The sequence below is a fragment of the Schistocerca americana genome, chromosome 9 (genome assembly GCF_021461395.2).
Source record: "Schistocerca americana isolate TAMUIC-IGC-003095 chromosome 9, iqSchAmer2.1, whole genome shotgun sequence".
NCBI lineage: Eukaryota > Metazoa > Arthropoda > Insecta > Orthoptera > Acrididae > Schistocerca > Schistocerca americana.
The window spans coordinates 209,419,134-209,439,724 of NC_060127.1; the positions used below are offsets into that span (position 1 = coordinate 209,419,134).

The following is a 20,591-nucleotide window of genomic DNA, read 5'->3' on the forward strand; positions in this document are numbered from 1 at the left end:
TTATACACATCCGGTGTAGCCAAAGGATTAAACATTCTGTTATTTTCCTGGTGGGTCTGAAGGTAGTTTCCACACCATAGTTGCTCAACTCTTTCCCAATGTGATCTGTAATCGTGTTGATGAACGGAAGGAAAACTTACCCTTTGAGCGGCCCTCTTTCCTCATCTCCTGATTCTCTCTGTAGGGCAAAGTGCTCGGTTCATCTCCTTGTTCGAATAACAATTCTTCTTGAATGTTGACCATAGATTTTCAAGCTCATCTTTTATATAAGTCGCTTCATAAATTTTGTGCATCCTGTTCATCAAGGTTTTAATCACACCCTTTTTTGTCAGCCGGCCGTTGCGGCCGAGCAGTTCTGGCGCTTTTTTTGCCAGCCAGCCGATGCGACCGAGCAGTTCTAGGCGCTTCAGTCTGGAACCGCGCGACCGCTTCGGTCGCAGGTTCGAATCCTGCCTCGGGCATGGATGTGTGTGCTGTCCTTCGGTTAGTTAGGTTTAAGTAGTTCTAAGTTCTAGGGGACTGATGACCTCAGATGTTATGCCCCATAGTGCTCAGAGCCGTTTGAACCAACCCCTTTTTTGTCTGGGATGGTGGTTAGAAAGTTTATGCAGGCAACAGTCAGTATGCGTGGCTTTTCTGTATACGCTATGGCCCAACGTCCCGCCCCCTCCCTTGGTAACAGTCACATCCAAGAAATTTAGTTGGCCATTATTCTCCGTCTTCTTAGTAAATTGCATTTTCGGATTGATACTACTGACATGTATCAGTAAGACACCAAATCCTCTGCCCCATATGTCCATACTACTAAAGTATCATCGACATAGCGGCACCACCTGGCTGGTCTTCTACTGACAGTCCGCAACACCCATTGTTGAAAGTTTTCCATAAACCAATTGGCCACAGTCGGACGAAGAGAGCTGCCCATAGCCACCTCGTCAATCTGTTCATAAAAATCATTATTGTATTGAAAATAGGTCATGGTGAGGCAGTATCTGAATAACTCCACAATATCTGTTAGGGAAAATGTCGCCTATACATAGTTAGTTTGAATTAATTCTCTGACATGACAACAATAATATAATAATGAAAGGTACATATGGCAGAAATTGCCTGACAGTTTCATTATGCTTACAGAATTAATCACGCGAGAAAATTGTAGCCACTGTTTTGTTGTGTTTCAATACGATACATAGTTTTCCGGCTACACTGGCGCAAGTGGAGAAATTTTAATTACACTGAAGCACCAAATAAACTGGTATAGGCATGCGTATTCAAATAGAAATAAACAGCCAGAATACTATACAGGGTGTAAATTTTAAGATGACAAAACAAAATAACTCGAAAAATAAGCTTCACACGAAAAAATGTGTAGAATCCAAAGTTGGTTATTTTCGAGGGGGACATCTGCTGGTCCTAAAATTAGCCCGCCACTCCAGCCCCCTGGGGGTGAGGCGGGAGGCAACTTTAAAATTTCAAATTTATATTGCAGAATCAGATTCTACATAAAAAACTACGTACATTTTGTCTTAAACATTTGTTTCGTTACTTGGTAGTTGGCGCTGTAATTCAAGAAAATCCATGTTCTAATTTTTGCGTGCGAAATGGTTACGGATCCAGATATGTCTAGAAGGATTTTAGATGAAAACGCTGTGTTGTCATTGATTTAGGGCTCAAAGTTCGTTGCAGAAACATGAGGAACGACTGTTACTGCTGCGCGCGGCTTCTCCCGTGTAACTTTCGATGACATGATTGTACGAATGTTTTCCCATATCAGCATAAAAAATATCAGTCATTAATCGCATGATTCTATCGGATTTCCGAGGTTTAGATTCTCCAGCGACACATTGGCTTTGTAGATTTAGCAAAAGCTTACGATACAGTCCCTAGATCTAAGCTGTGCGAAGCTATGAAAGATATAGGTATGTATGATCATCTTTTACAAATTGTTATTGAAATGTTCTGAGATAATGTGATACAGATTAAACGAGGTCAAAGTTGTCAGAACCTACTAATGTCACTAAGGGTTTGTGACAAGGTTGCAGTATGTCACCCATTTTGTTCAATTTATGTGTAGAAATGGCTCCCCGAAATTGGAAGAACAGCTGCAGAGGAATGGGAATCACTGTCAACGATGTACAGATATTTTCATTAAGTTCTGACGACGATCAACCTACTATAGCACAATATGATTATGACCTTGAGTTCATGATGCGACGATTATATCAAGAATACAACAGTTGGCGACTACAAATGGAGTCTAACAAAAACAAAGTATCTGGTGGTGAATTGTGATGCTAAATATGAAGTACACATCAGTGACAAAGCAATTACGAGACAGGTAGAGAAATTTAAATTCAGGGCAGATATTGATAAAAATAGTTTGGGCCATACACAAGTAAAATATACACTCCTGGAAATTGAAATAAGAACACCGTGAATTCATTGTCCCAGGAAGGGGAAACTTTATTGACACATTCCTGGGGTCAGATACATCACGTGATCACACTGACAGAACCACAGGCACATAGACACAGGCAACAGAGCATGCACAATGTCGGCACTAGTACAGTGTATATCCACCTTTTGCAGCAATGCAGGCTGCTATTCTCCCATGGAGACGATCGTAGAGATGCTGGATGTAGTCCTGTGGAACGGCTTGCCATGCCATTTCCAGCTGGCGCCTAAGTTGGACCAGCGTTCGTGCTGGACGTGCAGACCGCGTGAGACGACGCTTCATCCAGTCCCAAACATGCTCAATGGGGGACAGATCCGGAGATCTTGCTGGCCAGGGTAGTTGACTTACACCTTCTAGAGCACGTTGGGTGGCACGGGATACATGCGGACGCGCATTGTCCTGTTGGAACAGCAAGTTCCCTTGCCGGTCTAGGAATGGTAGAACGATGGGTTCGATGACGGTTTGGATGTACCGTGCACTATTCAGTGTCCCCTCGACGATCACCAGTGGTGTACGGCCAGTGTAGGAGATCGCTCCCCACACCATGATGCCGGGTGTTGGCCCTGTGTGCCTCGGTCGTATGCAGTCCTGATTGTGGCGCTCTCCTGCACGGCGCCAAACACGCATACGACCATCATTGGCACCAAGGCAGAAGCGACTCTCATCGCTGAAGACGACACGTCTCCATTCGTCCCTCCATTCACGCCTGTCGCGACACCACTGGAGGCGGGCTGCACGATGTTGGGGCGTGAGCGGAAGACGGCCTAACGGTGTGCGGGACCGTAGCCCAGCTTCATGGAGACGGTTGCGAATGGTCCTCGCCGATACCCCAGGAGCAACAGTGTCCCTAATTTGCTGGGAAGTGGCGGTGCGGTCCCCTACGGCACTGCGTAGGATCCTACGGTCTTGGCGTGCATCCGTGCGTCGCTGCGGTCCGGTCCCAGGTCGACGGGCACGTGCACCTTCCGCCGACCACTGGCGACAACATCGATGTACTGTGGAGACCTCACGCCCCACGTGTTGAGCAATTCGGCGGTACGTCCACCCGGCCTCCCGCATGCCCACTATACGCCCTCGCTCAAAGTCCGTCAACTGCACATACGGTTCACGTCCACGCTGTCGCGGCATGCTACCAGTGTTAAAGACTGCGATGGAGCTCCGTATGCCACGGCAAACTGGCTGACACTGACGGCGGCGGTGCACAAATGCTGCGCAGCTAGCGCCATTCGACGGCCAACACCGCGGTTCCTGGTGTGTCCGCTGTGCCGTGCGTGTGATCATTGCTTGTACAGCCCTCTCGCAGTGTCCGGAGCAAGTATGGTGGGTCTGACACACCGGTGTCAATGTGTTCTTTTTTCCATTTCCAGGAGTGTAGAATACAGCAAAGCAGAAAAGCGTTGTTGTTGTTATGGTCTTCAGTCCTCAGACTGGTTTGAAGCAGCTCTCCATGCTACTCTATCCTGTGCAAGCTTCTTCATCTCCCAATACCTACTGCAACCTACATCCTTCTCAATCTGCTTAGTGTATTCATCTCTTGGTCTCCCTCTACGATTTTTACCCTCCAAGCTGCCCTCCGATACTAAATTGGTGATCCGTTGATGCCTCAGAACATGTCCTACCAACCGATCCCTTCTTCTAGTCAAGTTGTGCCACAAGTTCCTCTTACAATATCATCGGCAAACCTCAAAGTTTTTATTTCTTCTCCATGGATTTTAATACCTACTCCGAATTTTTCTTTTTTTTTTTCACTGCTTGCTCAATATACAGATTAAATAACACCGGGGAAAGGCTACAACCCTGTCTCACTCCCTTCCCAACCACTGCATCCCTTTTATGCCCCTCGACTCTTATAATTGCCATCTGGTTTCTCTACAAATTGTAAATAGGCTTTTCGCTCCCTGTATTTTACCCCTGCCACCTTTAGAATTTGAAAGAGAGTATTCCAGTTAACATTGTCCAAAGCTTTCTCTAGGTCTACAAACGCTAGAAACGTAGGTTTGCCTTTCCTTAATCTAGCTTCTAAGATAAGTCGTAGGGTCAGTATTGCCTCACGTCTTCCAATATTTCTACGGAATCCAACTGATCTTCCCCGAGGTCGGCTTCTACTAGTTTTTCCATTCGTCTGTAAAGGATTCGCGTTAGTATTTTGCAGCTGTGGCATATTAAACTGATTGTTCTGTAATTTTCACATCTGTCAACATCTGCTATCTTTGGGATTGGAATTATTATATTCTTTTTGAAGTCTGAGGGTATTTCACCTGTCTCAAACATCTTGCTCACCAGATGGTAGAGTTTTGTCAGGACTGGCTCTCCCAAGGCTGTCAGTAGTTCTAATGGAATGTTATCTACTCCCGGGGCCTTGTTTCGACTCAGGTGTTTCAGTGCTGTGTCAAACTCTTCACGCAGTATCATATCTCCCATTTCATCTTCATCTACATCCTCTTCTATTTCCACTATATTGTCCTCAAGTACATCGCCCTTGTATAGACCCTCTATACACTCCTTCCACCTTTCTGCTTTCCCTTCTTTGCTTAGAACTGGGTTTCCATCTGAGCTCTTGATATTGATACAAGTGGTTCTCTTTTCTCCAAAGGTCTCTTTAATTTTCCTGTAGGCAGTATCTATTTTACCCCTAGTGAGATAAGCCTCTACATCCTTACATTTGTCCTCTAGCCACCCCTGCTTAGCCATTTTGCGCGTCCTGTCGATTTCATTTTTGAGACGTTTGTATTCCCTTTTGCCTGCTTCACTTACTGTATTTTTATATTTTCTCCTTTCATCAATTAAATTCAATATTTCTTCTGTTACCCAAGGATTTCTACTAGACCTCGTCTTTTTACCTACTTGATCGTCTGCTGCCTTCACTACTTCATTCCTCAAAGCTACCCATTCTTCTTCCACTGTATTTCTTTCCCCCATTCCTGTCAATTGTTCCCTTATGCCCTCCCTGAAACTCTGTACCACCTCTGGTTCTTTCAGTTTATCCAGGTCCCATCTCCTTAAATTCCCACCTTTTTGCAGTTTCTTCAGTTTTAATCTATAGTTCATAACCAATAGATTGTGGTCTGAGTCCACATCTGCCCCTGGAAATGTCTTACAATTTAAAACCTGGTTCCTAAATCTCTGTCTTGCCATTATATAATCTATCTGCAACCTGTCAGTATCTCCAGGCTTCTTCCAAGTAACCAGCCTTCTTTTATGATTCTTGAACCAAGTGTTAGCTATGATTGAGTTGTGCTCTATGCAAAATTCTACAAGGCGGCTTCCTCTTTCATTTCTTAGTCCCAATCCATATTCACCTACTACGTTTCCTTCTCTCCCTTTTCGTACTACCGAATTCCAGTCACCTATGACTATTAAATTTTCGTCTCCCTTCACTATCTGACTAATATCTTTGATTTCATCATACGTTTCTTCAATTTCTTCGTCATCTGCAGAGCTAGTTGGCATATAAACTTGTAGTACTGTAGTAGGCGTGTGCTTCGTGTCTATCTTGGCCACAATAATGCGTTCACTATGCTGTTTGTAGTAGCTTACCCGCACTCCTATTTTTTTATTCATTATTAAACCTACTCCTGCATTACCCATATTTGATTCTGTATTTATAACCCTGTATTCACCTGACCAAAAGTCTTGTTCCTCCTGCCACCGAACTTCACTAATTCCCACTATATCTAGCTTTAACCTATCCATTTCCCTTTTTAAATTTTCTAACCTACCTGCCCGATTAAGGGATCTGACATTCCACGCTCCGATCCACAGAATGCCAGTTTTCTTTCTCCTGATAACGACGTCCTCTTGAGTAGTCCCCGCCCGGAGATCCGAATGGGGGACTATTTTACCTCCGGAATATTTTACCCAAGAGGACGCCATCATCATTTAACCTTACAGTAAAGCTGCATGCCCTCAGGAAAAATTACGGCTGTAGTTTCCCCTTGCTTTCGGCAGTTCGCAGTACCAGCACAGCAAGGTCTTTTTGGTTAGTGTTACAAGGCTAAGGCTAGATCAGTCAATCATCCAGACTGTTGCCCCTGCAATTACTGAAAAGGCTGCTGCCCCTCTTCAGGAATCACACGTTTGTCTGGCCTCTCAACAGATACCCCTTCATTGTGGTTGCACCTACGGTACGGCTATCTGTATCGCTGATGGTTAACAGGGGGGGGGGGGGGGGCGTTGAATCAGTGCTATGTTATGGATCGGAACTATGGATCTTAAATGCGGATCTCAAAAGAAGACTAATAGCTGTGGAAATGGATTATTTTGCGTAGGAGTGCCAGAATATCAAGAATCGAAGGAAAACCTAATGATGAAGTAAGATCTAAAATGAAGGCATATGATACAGTAATAGATAGAATTGAAAGAAAATCATTAAAATGGTACGGACATATGATATGAACGCCAGATCATTGGTGGCCAAAGAATGTTTATGAATGGAAATCACGCGGCAGACGTAAGCGCGGAAGACCACGACTTTCTTGGACAGACCACATAAATGGAGTAACGGAACATCGGAGCATCGACAAGGAAGATGTGCTGGATAAAGAGGCTTGGCGGAGGATAACAGCAATACAACAAGATGTTGTTATTAATTAATCTTTGTACTGGTTAAGCCTGTAATAATAAAAAATCGCATGCTTTGCTTGTGCTGAGGTATGTGGATCGTATTTCCTGAGCTCATTGGCAATATGTTGACCACATGAAAGTAGGGGTCTCTGGGGACTATTGGACTCGATTTCAAGATCTCGAATGCTTCCACCAGCATTGTCTGATTTTGTTTTGTGGATGCAGCGCTGACTGACCTGTGAGATTTGAGGCTCCTTTTTGGTGGAGGTGCTTCTGGTGATAGGAGTGGTTACTCTTTCACTAGCTGTACGTTTATTCTGCTCCCCCTAATACACTATGTGATCAAAAGTATCCGGACAGCCTCGAAAACATACGTTTTTCATGGTGGTGGTGGTGGTTAGTCTTTAACGTCCCGTCGACAACGAGGTCATTAGAGACGGAGCGCAGGCTCGGGTTAGGGAAGGGGAAGGATTGGGAAGGAAATCGGCCGTGCCCTTTCAAAGGAACCAACCCGGCATTTGCCTGAAACGATTGAGGGAAATCACGGAAAACCTAAATCAGGATGGCTGGAGACGGGATTGAACCGTCGTCCTCCCGAATGCGAGTCCAGTGTGCTACGTTTTTCATATTAGGTGCATTGTGCTGCCACATATTGCGTGATCAGGTGATTGGGTGTCACTTGTGTCATACGTCTGTACGCGAGATTTCCACACTCCTAAACGTCCCTAGGTCCACAGTTACCGATGTGATACTGAAGTGGAAACATGAAGGGACACGTACAGAACAAAAGCGTACAGGCTGACCTCGTCTGTTGATTGACAGAGACCTCCGACAGTTGAAGAGGATCGTAATGTGTAATAGGCAGACATCTATACAGACCATCACACAGGAGTTCCCAACTGCATCAGGATCCATTGCAAGTACTATGACCGCTAGGCGGGAGGTAAGATAACTTGGATTTCATGGCCGAGCGGCTGCTCAGAAGCCACACATCACGCCGGTAAATGCCAAACGACGTCTCGCATGGTGTAAGGAGCATAAACATTGGACCATTGAACAGTGGTAAAACGTTGTGTGGAGTGACGAATCACGATACACAATGTGCCGATATGATGGCAGGGTGTGGGTATGGCGAATTCCCAGCGAACCTCATCTGCTAGCGTGTCTAGTGCCAACAATAAAATTCGGAGGCGGTGGTATTATGGTGTGGTCGTGGTTTTCATGGAGCGGACTAGCACCCCTTGTTGTTTTACGTGGCGCCATTATAGCACAGGCCTACATTGATGTTTTAAGCACCTTCTTGCTTCCCACTGTTCAAGAGCAATTCGGGGATAATGATTGCATCTTTCAACACGATCGAGCACCTGTTCATAATGCACAGCCTGTGGCGGAGTGGTTACACGACCGTAACATCCCTGTAATGGACTGGCCTGCACAGAGTCCTGACCAGAATCCTATAAAACACCTTTGGGATGTTTCTAGAATGAAATGAAACTTCGTGGCAGATGAAAACTGTGTGCCGGACCGAGACTCAATCTCGGGACCTTTGCCTTTCGCGGGCAAGTGCTCTAGCAAATGAGCTACCCAAGCACGACTCACGACGCGTCCTCACAGCTTTAATTCCGCCAGTACCTCGTCTCCTATCTTCCAATCTTCACATAAGCTAGAAACATCCCGCAGGCTGTGGCTAAGCCATGTCTCCGCAATATCCTTTCTTTCAGGAGTGCTAATTCTGCTAGGTTCGCAGGAGAGCTTGCGTAAAATTTGGAAGGTAGGAGACGAGGTACTGGCGGAATTAAAGCTGTGAGGACGGGACGTGAGTCGTGCTTGGGTAGCTCAGTTGGTAGAGCACTTGCCCGCGAAAGGCAAAGGTCCCGAGTTCGAGTCTCAGTCCGGTCTGTCAGTGAGTCAGTCAGTTATAATCTGCCAGGAAGTTTCACCTTTGGGATGTTTTGGAACGCTGACTTCGTGCCAGGCCTCACCGACCGACACCGATACCTCTCCTCAGTGCAGCAATACGTGAAGAATGGGCTGCCACTCCCCAAGAAACCTTCCAGCAACAGATTGAACGTATGCCTGCGAGAGTGGAAGTTGTCATGAAGCTAAGAGTGGGCCAACACCATATTGAATTCCAGCATTACCGATGGAGGCCGTCACGAACTTGTAAGTCATTTTCAGCCAGGTGTCCGGATACTTTTGATCACTTAGTGTATCAACTTTGCCCAATGTGTGACGTTTCACAGTACTGAAAAGGAAAACTTGCATCCTAATTACGTTGTTTTTTTTTTTACTGATTCCAATTTCAGAACAAGAATGGGTAAGCATTGCACAACAATATGAGAAAAAGTGGGATCTTTCACATGCTATAGGTGCTACGAATAGAAAACCCATCAAGTTACAAGCACCCATGAACTCAGGCACAGAATACTGTAACTGCAAGCAGTTTTCAGAAGTGTCTTATTCGCTCTAGTGGATGCGGGCTGATATGGCCAAACAATGGGAATTAACAAATTGAAATAGTTCAAATGGCTCTGAGCACTATGGGACTTAACATCCGTGGTCATCAGTCCCCTAGAACTTAGAACTACTTAAACCTAACTAACCTAAGGACATCACACACACCCACGCCCGAGGCAGGATTAGAACCAGCGACCTAGCAGTCGCGCGGTTCCGGACTGAGCGCCTACAACCGTTCGGCCACAGCGGCCGGCTGGGAATTAACAGATTCTGAAGGCGAATAGTGGTTTGAGCTAGACACGTGGGACATTCTGTTTCGGAAATCATTAGGGAATTCAATATTCCGAGATCAGCATGTTAAGAGCGTGCCAAGAATACCGAATTTCAGGCATTACCTTTCACCACGGACAACCCAGTGACCGACGGTCTACACTTAACTATCGAGAGCAGCGGCGTTTAGGCATTGCTGTCAGTGCTAACAGACAAGCAGTACTGCAGAAAGCAATGTGGCAAGTACGACGAACGTATCCGTCAGGGGAGTGTGGAGAAATTTCGAGTTAATGGGCTGTGGCAGCAGACTTCCGAAGGGAGTGCATTTGCTAACAGCACGACACATCGCCTGCAGCGCCTCTCCTGGATTCGCGACCGAATCAGTTGGACCCCAGATGACTGGAAAACCGTGGCCTGGTCAGATTGGTCCCAATTTCAGTTGGTAAGGACTGATAGCGGGTTTGGAGTGTGGCGCAGACCACACGAAGCCAAGTTGTGAACAAGGCACTGTGCAAGATAGCGGTGGCTCCATAATGGTGTGGGACGTGTTTACATGGAATGGACTTGGTCCTGTAGTCAGGCTGAACTGGACTGGAAAGGGCTATGTTCGGCTACTTTGAGACCATTTGCATCCATTCGCGTACTTCATGTTCACAAACAATGATGGGATTTATACGGACGAAAATGCACAATGTCACTGGGCCACAATTGTTAGCTATTGGTTTGAAGAGCATTCTGGACAGTTCGAGTGAATGATTTGGTCACTCAAATCGCCCGATATGAATGCCATTTGACATTTATGGGACGTAATCGAAAGGTCAGTTCGTGCACAAAATCTTGCAGCGGCAAGACTTTGGCAACTGTAGAGCCAGCATGGTCATTATTTCTGCAGGGGATCTCCAACGACTTGTTGACTCCGTGCCACATTGGGCCTCTGCATTGCGCCACTCAGTAGGGTGTCTAACACGATAACGGGAGGTATCCCCTAACTTTTGTCACCTCATTGTACAAAAGACTACAAGGAAAATCGCTCGGCATTCTTTCCCCGCCTGTGCCCCGAGTCAACACCGACTCAAAGGAAGGCCTCGGCGCTTGTTGGTCACGTCACGTCAGCTAGGCACAGCGAACGCCAGGTCTGTTGCAGGCAGAAACGCCTGGTCGTACTTATCACTATAAATCTCTTATTTTTGCACAAAATGTTTGGTATTGTTTTGGATTCTGCACTTTTATTTAGATGAAAGATTTTCTTACTATCGTAAAGCTACAAATGAAGATCATAGTTCTGTATTACTGAATCCTATCGAAACAAACGTAGATCAATATGAGAAGATGCTTTGCCCCATTGTAAGCTTCGAAAATTTTACATTCGAGTAACTATATTTACTTGATCCATTTTGTTATCGAAACTTACCCCAACCCCCTTACAATGAACTCGTTTCTTTTATTTATTTATTTATTTTCGTTTGACATCGTCACTGGAAATGTGAACTAATTTACATGTGTAAATGTCCAACTGTTGCCAGTCATTAGATTACAGTCGTTTTCAACGAAAGGAATTCTAAACAGGAAACAAGATAGCTTCATACATCGAAAATACTGCTGAGCTTAAACTTTTTTAAACATGCACATTAGAAAAGATAAATATTCCGCTCTTGCAACTGAAAGGAGAAACTTTATAAGGTAAAAAGAAAATTATTTGATAAAACAAGTATCTCTCTTTTGCCTCTTCTTCTGTCCCCCAGCCCCTCCCCCAACGTGTACAATCGCAAGATATTTCATTAACATTCAATGCTCCTCACCCCATAGTCAACCAAGATACCTAAAGAAGAGCACCAATATGTTCATAGTTTCTTGTAAAAGCAACCCAGTATAAACGTAACTTCCTCAGATTTACAAATAAGGTAAAGAAGCGCGAATTCTGTTGCTGCTGGACCATGAAGTTGTTTTTCTATGTTAATCTTTAAAACAGGTGGAAATTTAAGTTCAGACGTACACTATTTGTTAAGAAGTGTAATGAATTGCACAATTAATTGATTGCAGAAATCTCTTAGAACAATGTGTGTTGGTCAACTACCGCCAATAGTTTCACATTTTCCTGTGTCAGAGAGGGAGACACCACCATTATGAGTATGCCTGCAACAGACCTGGCGTTCGCCGTGTCTAGCTGACGTGACGTCACCAACAAGCGCCGAGGCCTTCCTTTGAGTCGGTGTTGCCCGAGTACCATATCAACTAAAGTTCCTTACTTCATCTTGGCTGACAGAGTATTCGCATTAAACGAATGCGCTACGAAGCAATTTGAAGGATACCCTGATAAAGGGTCTGTGGAAAGAGTGCTCTGTTATAGGGTGTCAAGAAGCACGTAGAGTGGTGGAAGTTGCTTTTGGTGTTCTGAGTTCCGTGTTTTTGGTCTTGAGAATTATTACTGAAACCAGAAAAAAACAAAAAAGATTGTCATGGGTACTTTATACTTATATAGCTTTTTTGAGAAAGGAACCTACATCACGTGCACTTTCCACTTCAGTAGGTAGTCTCGATATGGAAATCAATTGATTAATAATTCCTGGCCGATGGAGAAATGGGTTTGTTACTCGAGCCACTGACAATGAGAACTACTGCGCGTAGAGCAGGCAACAATGCTAAGAAAATGTGTATGCATCTCGCAAGACGCTTTGTTACAAACGGTAAAATTCCTTAGGAATATAATTATTAACCCATATATTATCACAAAATCTTTGTAATCTACATTCTCATTCCTTTTCTTTACGTTAATCGCACTAGGATTACAAACTGGAAATACGGTAATGCAAGATACGTACGACTGGCAATGTGTCCACAGTTCCATTGGGATTATTTTTGTATGCCATAAACGCGAACTCATCAAAAGCCAAACCACTTGGAGACATAACCAATTTCTGCAGCTGTAAATAAACAATAATCTGTTAAATTTGTATGCCCATAGTGTCTGTAGTTGGTGGCATAAATACATTATTCTACATCTACGTAGATACTCCGCAAGCCACCATATGGGGCGTGGCGGAGGGTGCACTGTACCACTACTACTCGTTTCGTTTCCTGTTCCACTCGCAGACAGAACGAGGGTAAAACGACTGTCTTTATGACTCCGTAGGAGCCCTAATTTCTCCCATCTTATCTTCATTGTCCTTCCGTGCGATGCGTGTTAGCGGCGGTAGTTTGGAAGTCAGCTTCGTATATCGGTTCTCTAAATTTTCTCAGTAGTGTTTCTCGGAAAGAACGTCTTCTTCCCTCTATGGATTCCCATTTGTGGTCCCGAAGTATCTCCATAACACTTACCTGTTGTTCGGAGCTATCGGTAACAAATGTAGCAGCCCGCCACTGAATTACTTCGATGTCTTCCTTCAGTCTGACCTGGTACGGATCCCAAACACTGAAGCAGTACTCAAGAATAGGTCTCACCAGCGTCCTACATGCGGTCTCCTTTTCAGGTGAACCACACGTTCCTAAGATTCTCTCAATACACCATAATCGAGCATTCGCCTTTGCTACTACAATCCTTACATGGTCATTCCATTTCACATCGCTTTGCTACGTTACGCCCAGATATTTAAACGACTTCTCTGTGTCAAGCAGGGCACTGCTAACACTGTAACCAACATTACAGGTTTGTTCTTCGTACTCATCCGCATTAATTTACATTTTTCCACATTTTGAGCTAGCTGCCATTTGTCACACCAACTACAAATTGTGTCTAAGTTATCCTGTATATTCCCACAGTCACTCAACTTCGATAGCTTACCGTACACGACAGCATCATCATGAAATAACCGCAGGTTGCTGCCCACCGTGTCCACCAAATCAACAGCGGTCCTGTCACACTCCTGACGATACCCTTGTCTCTGAGGACTCCTCGCCGTCGAGGACAACACACTCTGTTATTCAGTCTGTAACTACGAAATACGACTTTTCAACGACATACACGTTTCGTTTTAATAAAAAATTGTTAGTGATCAGCAAATTACGAGAGAAGATGGGAATAGTAAAATGGTTCAAATGGCTCTGAGCTCGATGGGACTTTTCTAAGGTCATCAGTCCCCTAGAACTACTTAAACATAACTAACCGAAGGACATCACACACATCCATGCCCGAGGCAGGATTCGAACCTGCGACGGTTGCGATCGCGCGGTTCCAGACTGTAGCGCCTAGAACCGCACGGCCACCCCGGCTGGCTCGGAATAGTAACGCACAATAATTTTAGTACCAAAAAGTTTAACAACAAAACAAAAAATTACAAATGAACTTACATCTTTTATCTACTTTTCTACGCAGTCATCGACGTTCTCGACATACACTCCTGGAAATTGAAACAAGAACACCGTGAATTCATTGTCCCAGGAAGGGGAAACTTTATTGACACATTCCTGGGGTCAGATACATCACATGATCACACTGACAGAACCACAGGCACATAGACGCAGACAACAGAGCATGCACAATGTCGGCACTAGTACATTGTATATCTACCTTTCGCAGCAATGCAGGCTGCTATTCTCCCATGGAGACGATCGTAGAGATGCTGGATGTAGTCCTGTGGAACGGCTTGCCATGCCATTTCCACCTGGCGCCTCAGTTGGACCAGCGTTCGTGCTGGACGTGCAGACCGCGTGAGACGACGCTTCATCCAGTCCAAAACATGCTCAATGGGGGACAGATCCGGAGATCTTGCTGGCCAGGGTAGTTGACTTACACCTTCTAGAGCACGTTGGGTGGCACGGGATACATGCGGACGTGCATTGTCCTGTTGGAACAGCAAGTTCCCTTGCCGGTCTAGGAATGGTAGAACGATGGGTTCGATGACGGTTTGGATGTACCGTGCACTATTCAGTGTCCCCTCGACGATCACCAGTGGTGTACGGCCAGTGTAGGAGATCGCTCCCCACACCATGATGCCGGGTGTTGGCCCTGTGTGCCTCGGTCGTATGCAGTCCTGATTGTGGCGCTCTCCTGCACGGCGCCAAACACGCATACGACCATCATTGGCACCAAGGCAGAAGCGACTCTCATCGCTGAAGACGACACGTCTCCATTCGTCCCTCCATTCACGCCTGTCGCGACACCACTGGAGGCGGGCTGCACGATGTTGGGGCGTGAGCGGAAGACGGCCTAACGGTGTGCGGGACCGTAGCCCAGCTTCATGGAGACGGTTGCGAATGGTCCTCGCCGATACCCCCAGGAGCAACAGTGTCCCTAATTTGCTGGGAAGTGGCGGTGCGGTCCCCTACGGCACTGCGTAGGATCCTACGGTCTTGGCGTGCATCCGTGCGTCGCTGCGGTCCGGTCCCAGGTCGACGGGCACGTGCACCTTCCGCCGACCACTGGCGACAACATCGATGTACTGTGGAGACCTCACGCCCCACGTGTTGAGCAATTCGGCGGTACGTCCACCCGGCCTCCCGCATGCCCACTATACGCCCTCGCTCAAAGTCCGTCAACTGCACATACGGTTCACGTCCGCGCTGTCGCGGCATGCTACCAGTGTTAAAGACTGCGATGGAGCTCCGTATGCCACGGCAAACTGGCTGACACTGACGGCGGCGGTGCACAAATGCTGCGCAGCTAGCGCCATTCGACGGCCAACACCGCGGTTCCTGGTGTGTCCGCTGTGCCGTGCGTGTGATCATTGCTTGTACAGCCCTCTCGCAGTGTCCGGAGCAAGTATGGTGGGTCTGACACACCGGTGTCAATGTGTTCTTTTTTCCATTTCCAGGAGTGTATTTCTCCCATCGTGGTACCAGTTTCCGTATGTTCCGTTCGTAGAAGTCCGTTTAGTTGGACTGTAGCCATCTGCGGACTGCTGAGTCCACTTCTGCGTCTACCTACATCTATATCTACATGGTTACTCTACAAATCACACTAAAGTGGCTGGCAGAGGGTTCATCGAACCATTTTCATACTACTTATCTACCATTCAGGCAACGGCCTTGCCGCAGGGGATACACCGGTTCCCGTGAGATCACCGAAGCTAAGCGCTGTCGGGCGTGGCTGGCAATTGGATGGGTGACCATCCAGCCGCCATGTGCTGTTGCCATTTTTCGGGGTGCACTCAGCCTCGTGATTCCAATTGAGGAGCTACTCGACCGAATAGTAGCGGCTCCGGTCAAAGAAAACCATCATAACGACCTGGAGAGCGGTGTGCTGACCACACGTCCCTCCTATCCGCATCCTCAACTGAGGATTGACACGGCGGTCGGATGGTCCCGATGGGCCACTTGTGGCCTGAAGACGGAGTGCTCTCTACCATTCCACTCTCGAATGGCGCGTGGGAAAAAGGAACACCTCATTCTTTCCGTTTGAGCTCAGATTTCTCTTATTTTATTATGATGATCATTTCTCCCTAAGTAGGTGGGTGTCAACAAAATAAAAGAGAAAGGTGGCGATTGAAATTTCGTAAATAGACCTCGCCGCAAAGAAAAACGCCTTTTTTTTCAGTGACTGGCACCCCAACTCGCGTATCATATCAGTGACGCTCTCACCCCTATTGCGCGATAACACGAAACGAGCTGTCCTTCTTTGCACTTTTTCGATGTCCTCCGCCAATCCTACCTGGGAAGGACCCCACACTGCGCAGCAATATCCCAGCAGAAGACGGACAAGTGTAATGTAGGTTGTCTCTTTAGTGGGTTTGTCACATCTTGTAAGTGTTCTGCCAACAAAGCGCAGTCTTTGTTTCGCCTTCCGCACAATATTATCTATGTGGGCTTTCCAATTTAACTTGCTCGCAATTGTGATTCCTAGGTATTTCATCGAATTGTCAGCCGTTAGATTTGTGCGATTTATCGTATACCCAACGCGATGTGTTGGCCGGCCAGGAACTTCTTCATAGAACCAGACAGCAGCTCATAGTCTAGTGACTAGCATTGCTGCCTCTGGATCACGGGGTCCCGGGCTCGATTCCCTGCCGGGTTGGGAATTTTCTTTGCCCGGAGACTGGGTGTTTGTGTTGTCCTCATCACTCCATCACCATCATTCATGACACGGGCTAGATTGAACTGTGTAAAAATTGGATTGTGTAAAAACTGGGACTTTGTACCGGCGTGCATTCAAGATGGGACCAGAGTGAGATCATAGGTAGGTTTTTCGGCCTCTAAAAGAACTTATTTAAGAGTAAATAGTGTCAAATTTAAATTTTCTTTGTTTCGTGTACTTGCTGTAGTGTCCGCTCTTGTAGCACAACTGAGTATTAGCGTCCCAGCAGAGCTTGTTCTTGAAAAATCTTAGTGTCATCCGAAGTCCCGATAATCGAGACATAGCCTAAAATTTTGCATGACAAACACAAATTTTTTTTTCATGTTTTCTTGATAGTGCAAAATTCGTTATAAAAAGACAACAACTAGTTTCATCAGTGTCTATTGTCGCAGTCACTACAGTCACTACCAGATACCATTAACACTGGACCATAACGCGGAAGTCATCCCAAGACCTCATCTTACACATAATGCGAAAAGTCACATCCAGCATAACCGCCTCCAATCAAAGCTAGCTCGCGGCTCCCCTTTCACTCTCCCACAGTCAAAACTACATCTCCTCGCTAGGCGGCCAACCGTCTCGCTTCTCATTGGCTGTCAGCACTTACGACCAATGAGAACTCACTTCTAGGGCGCGGCTCCCGCCAAAATCTAGCGAGCACCGATCACTTCTCTAGGCTCACTGACGTCATCAAATTAAGTAACACAAAACTCTCTAATTAGATAAACAAAACAAAATGAACTATAAGCTTTACTCTATATCTGGAAATTTATTATGTAGTCGCGAATGTTCTGGCTATCCTATACATAAGCATACATACTTCGACATCCGACATTCACTAGTAGGGGAACCACTAGTGGATTCGTTCCCACGTTACAGAGTTGGAACACTTGCCAGTTCCTGTAGAGAATTACATGAATGATTTTTAATAATGCCGAACGTCCCACATACTCTCACGTACGCATTCTCATTCACACGCACCCTAGCACACAATACAAGTATTTACTTAGAATTCTTGAAATTATTATTATAGAAAAATCACAGAGGTTTTCTGAAACTAAAAACTTTCCAAATTTATATATGAACACTGAAAGTGTTATCAGATCATCGTACATAGTCACTGAAGGTGAACTATTACATCACTGTACTTATTTAAATTCTTGACTGTCGGAAAATTACGTTTTTTTTATAGAATTTTACTAACTTCCAAAATACAACTATTTTTGATCTCAGACTTTGACATATTGTTTGTTTTTACAACAGAAGGATGTACACCAAATATGACGTTCCTCAGGTTATTCCTTTATTAGTTGTTAATATTTTTAGTTTCGTATTGTGTAAGTGCCCTGCCAGCGCTACTCCACCGCTTTCACACGCGCAGCTGCAACAGGTGGTCGTGACGTCAGTCTGCAGGACACAACTCGTCCGTTACTGACCGTATAGTACTCTACGGGCTTACATTGCAGCCCACATACATTCTGAAGTAAAGCTTTTAATAGACAAATGGGCGATCGCGCACTAGTTGCGACGCCACAAAAGGTACTTGCAAACAGAATGTCCTTAGCATGTTATGCTCTTAGAATCCTATAGTCAGCGTGTAACATGCAGTGTCTTTTAGTTACATACTATTCATATGTACACTCAGCTCTTAGCTATGGCATTCTTTTTTGGGGAACAAATGCACAAAATATGAACACAATTTTCAAACTCCAGAAAAGAGCAATAAGAGTCAAAACCAAAATTAGCAGTCGAGCTCATTGTAAAGATCTTTTCAAAACACTGGGGATTTTAACTGCTCCATGTGAATACATTTACCAGTCAGTTGTACACATCAAAAATAACATTGGTAATTACTGAACAAACAGCTCTGTCCATGACCATTGAAAAAGAGCTAGGCTCGACTTACATTTTCCAAGAGAAAATAAACATAAAACTCAAAACAGCGTTTTCTACCAATGAATAAAACTGTGCAATAAATTACCAAAAGAGATAAAAGAAATTGCAAAAATACACTTATTTAAAAAGGCAGCTAAAAAGTACTTGTTATGCAATACATTTTATACACTGAAGGATTACTTAGATAAAACAGAGTAGGTGCTTGGCAAAAATAAATGTTATACAAAAAAATAATATTAATGATTATAAAACATCTAACATTGCAAATAACACCTTCACACTATGTTTTTTTTTCATTTGTTTCCTTTTCTAGAAAACCTTACCCCAAGCTATGCATTGCACAATACTAACACCTCTTCCTCTTTCTGAGCTCAACATCTCACTCATTATAGAGGGATGCTGAGTCAATAATTCAGGATAGCAAATGGGAAGTTGTAGTACAGAAACTGGCCCAGAGATCACCTGTGTGTGTGTGTGTGTTTGTTTATGTGTGTTAGTGAGTGAAGTGTTATGAAACAATGTGTGTGTAGTGTGTTCAAAAATGGTTCAAATGGCTCTGAGCACTATGGGACTTAACATCTGAGGTCAACAGTCCCCTAGAACTTAGAACTACTTAAACCTAACTAACCTAAGGACATCACACACGTCCATGCCCGAGGCAGGATTCGAACCTGCGGCCGTAGCAGTCGCGCGGTTCCGGACTGAAGCGCCTACAACCGCTCGGCCACCGCGGCCGGCATAGTGTGTACAGTGACTGATAGTGAGATATGAGTGAAAAGTGTGGCATTACTTTATTTAATAAGTTATCTGTAAAAAAAAAAAAAAAAAAAAGTATTGTATACCAGGAGTAAATCTAATGATTGTCTCTAACTAGAAGTCTGTAAATGTATGTGTATATACACGAATTGGTCTAAACTTGTAAATACTTTGACATATCCTATATCCCTGTAAAAAGAGATCTACAGATGAATAAATCTATTACTACTACTACTGCTACTACTACTTATGAACGTGCAGTTGAGCGCCCCGCAAACCAAACACCACCATCATCATCGTCATCATCATCACAACAGTCCAACGGTGCAAGGTCCGGACTGTATGGTGGATGCTGGCGCATCCTCCACCCAAATTTAGTGATTTTCTCGCGAACAGGAGCAGCAAGATGTGGGCGAACATTCTCATGAAGAAGTTTGACACCGTCAGCATTAATGTTGTGGCGTTTGTCACGAAGGAGACGACGCAACTTAACCAAGGTTTTACTGTAGGCTGCAGCATTTGCAGTGGTCCCGTGTTCAGCAAAATCCACCAATAACACACCGTGCGTACCCCAGTCACAGGTACTTTCCTAGCACATTCAGTCACTTTGAATTTTTTACGTACTGGGGAACCAGCGTATTTGTACTCCAAAGAGGCCTGCTTGGTTTCGGGCGTGTATTGGTATGCTCACCACTTATCACCAGTGACGATTACTTTCAGAAAGTCATGCGTTTCTGCGGCATAACACGTTAACTGATCCAAGCTTGTCATCATTCACTGGGCCTTGTGGTTGTCTCCCAGTTTCTTACGCACCGAGCGAGCACTAACCGTGCGAAATTTCAAAACATTGTGAACAATGCCACACATGTCACCGGTCGTTCAAAATTGCTGCCTCAGTGGCTCCAGCATTGTGCGGGCGGGTCTGCAGCTGCTACCGGCCGCCCGGAGCGTGGCGAGTCACACACCTCTCGGCGGTAAACACACCAGATAGAGGTATTGCTACGGTCCATGCGGTCGTTCCCATTCACGCCGCGCATGCCCCTCTAAATTTCTCTCGGTTTATGTCCTTTGGCCCACAAATATCACACTACACTGCTCTTTACAAGTTGACGACAGTAACATGCGTATCATGTTTGTTTCACAGTTCAGACTTCTCACACTAGCGCTGCACATGAAAACAAAATACCC

At 45.2% G+C, this 20,591-nt stretch overlaps 1 protein-coding gene and 1 pseudogene across 2 annotated transcripts in view; both read left to right on the forward strand.

The window, feature by feature from the left end:
* Positions 1-20,591, forward strand: part of LOC124551048 (zinc finger protein 716-like) — a 293,881-nt gene that overhangs the window by 147,915 nt on the left and 125,375 nt on the right. The gene's annotated exons all lie outside the window — the stretch shown is intronic.
* On the forward strand, positions 15,697-15,813 carry LOC124551458 (annotated as a pseudogene).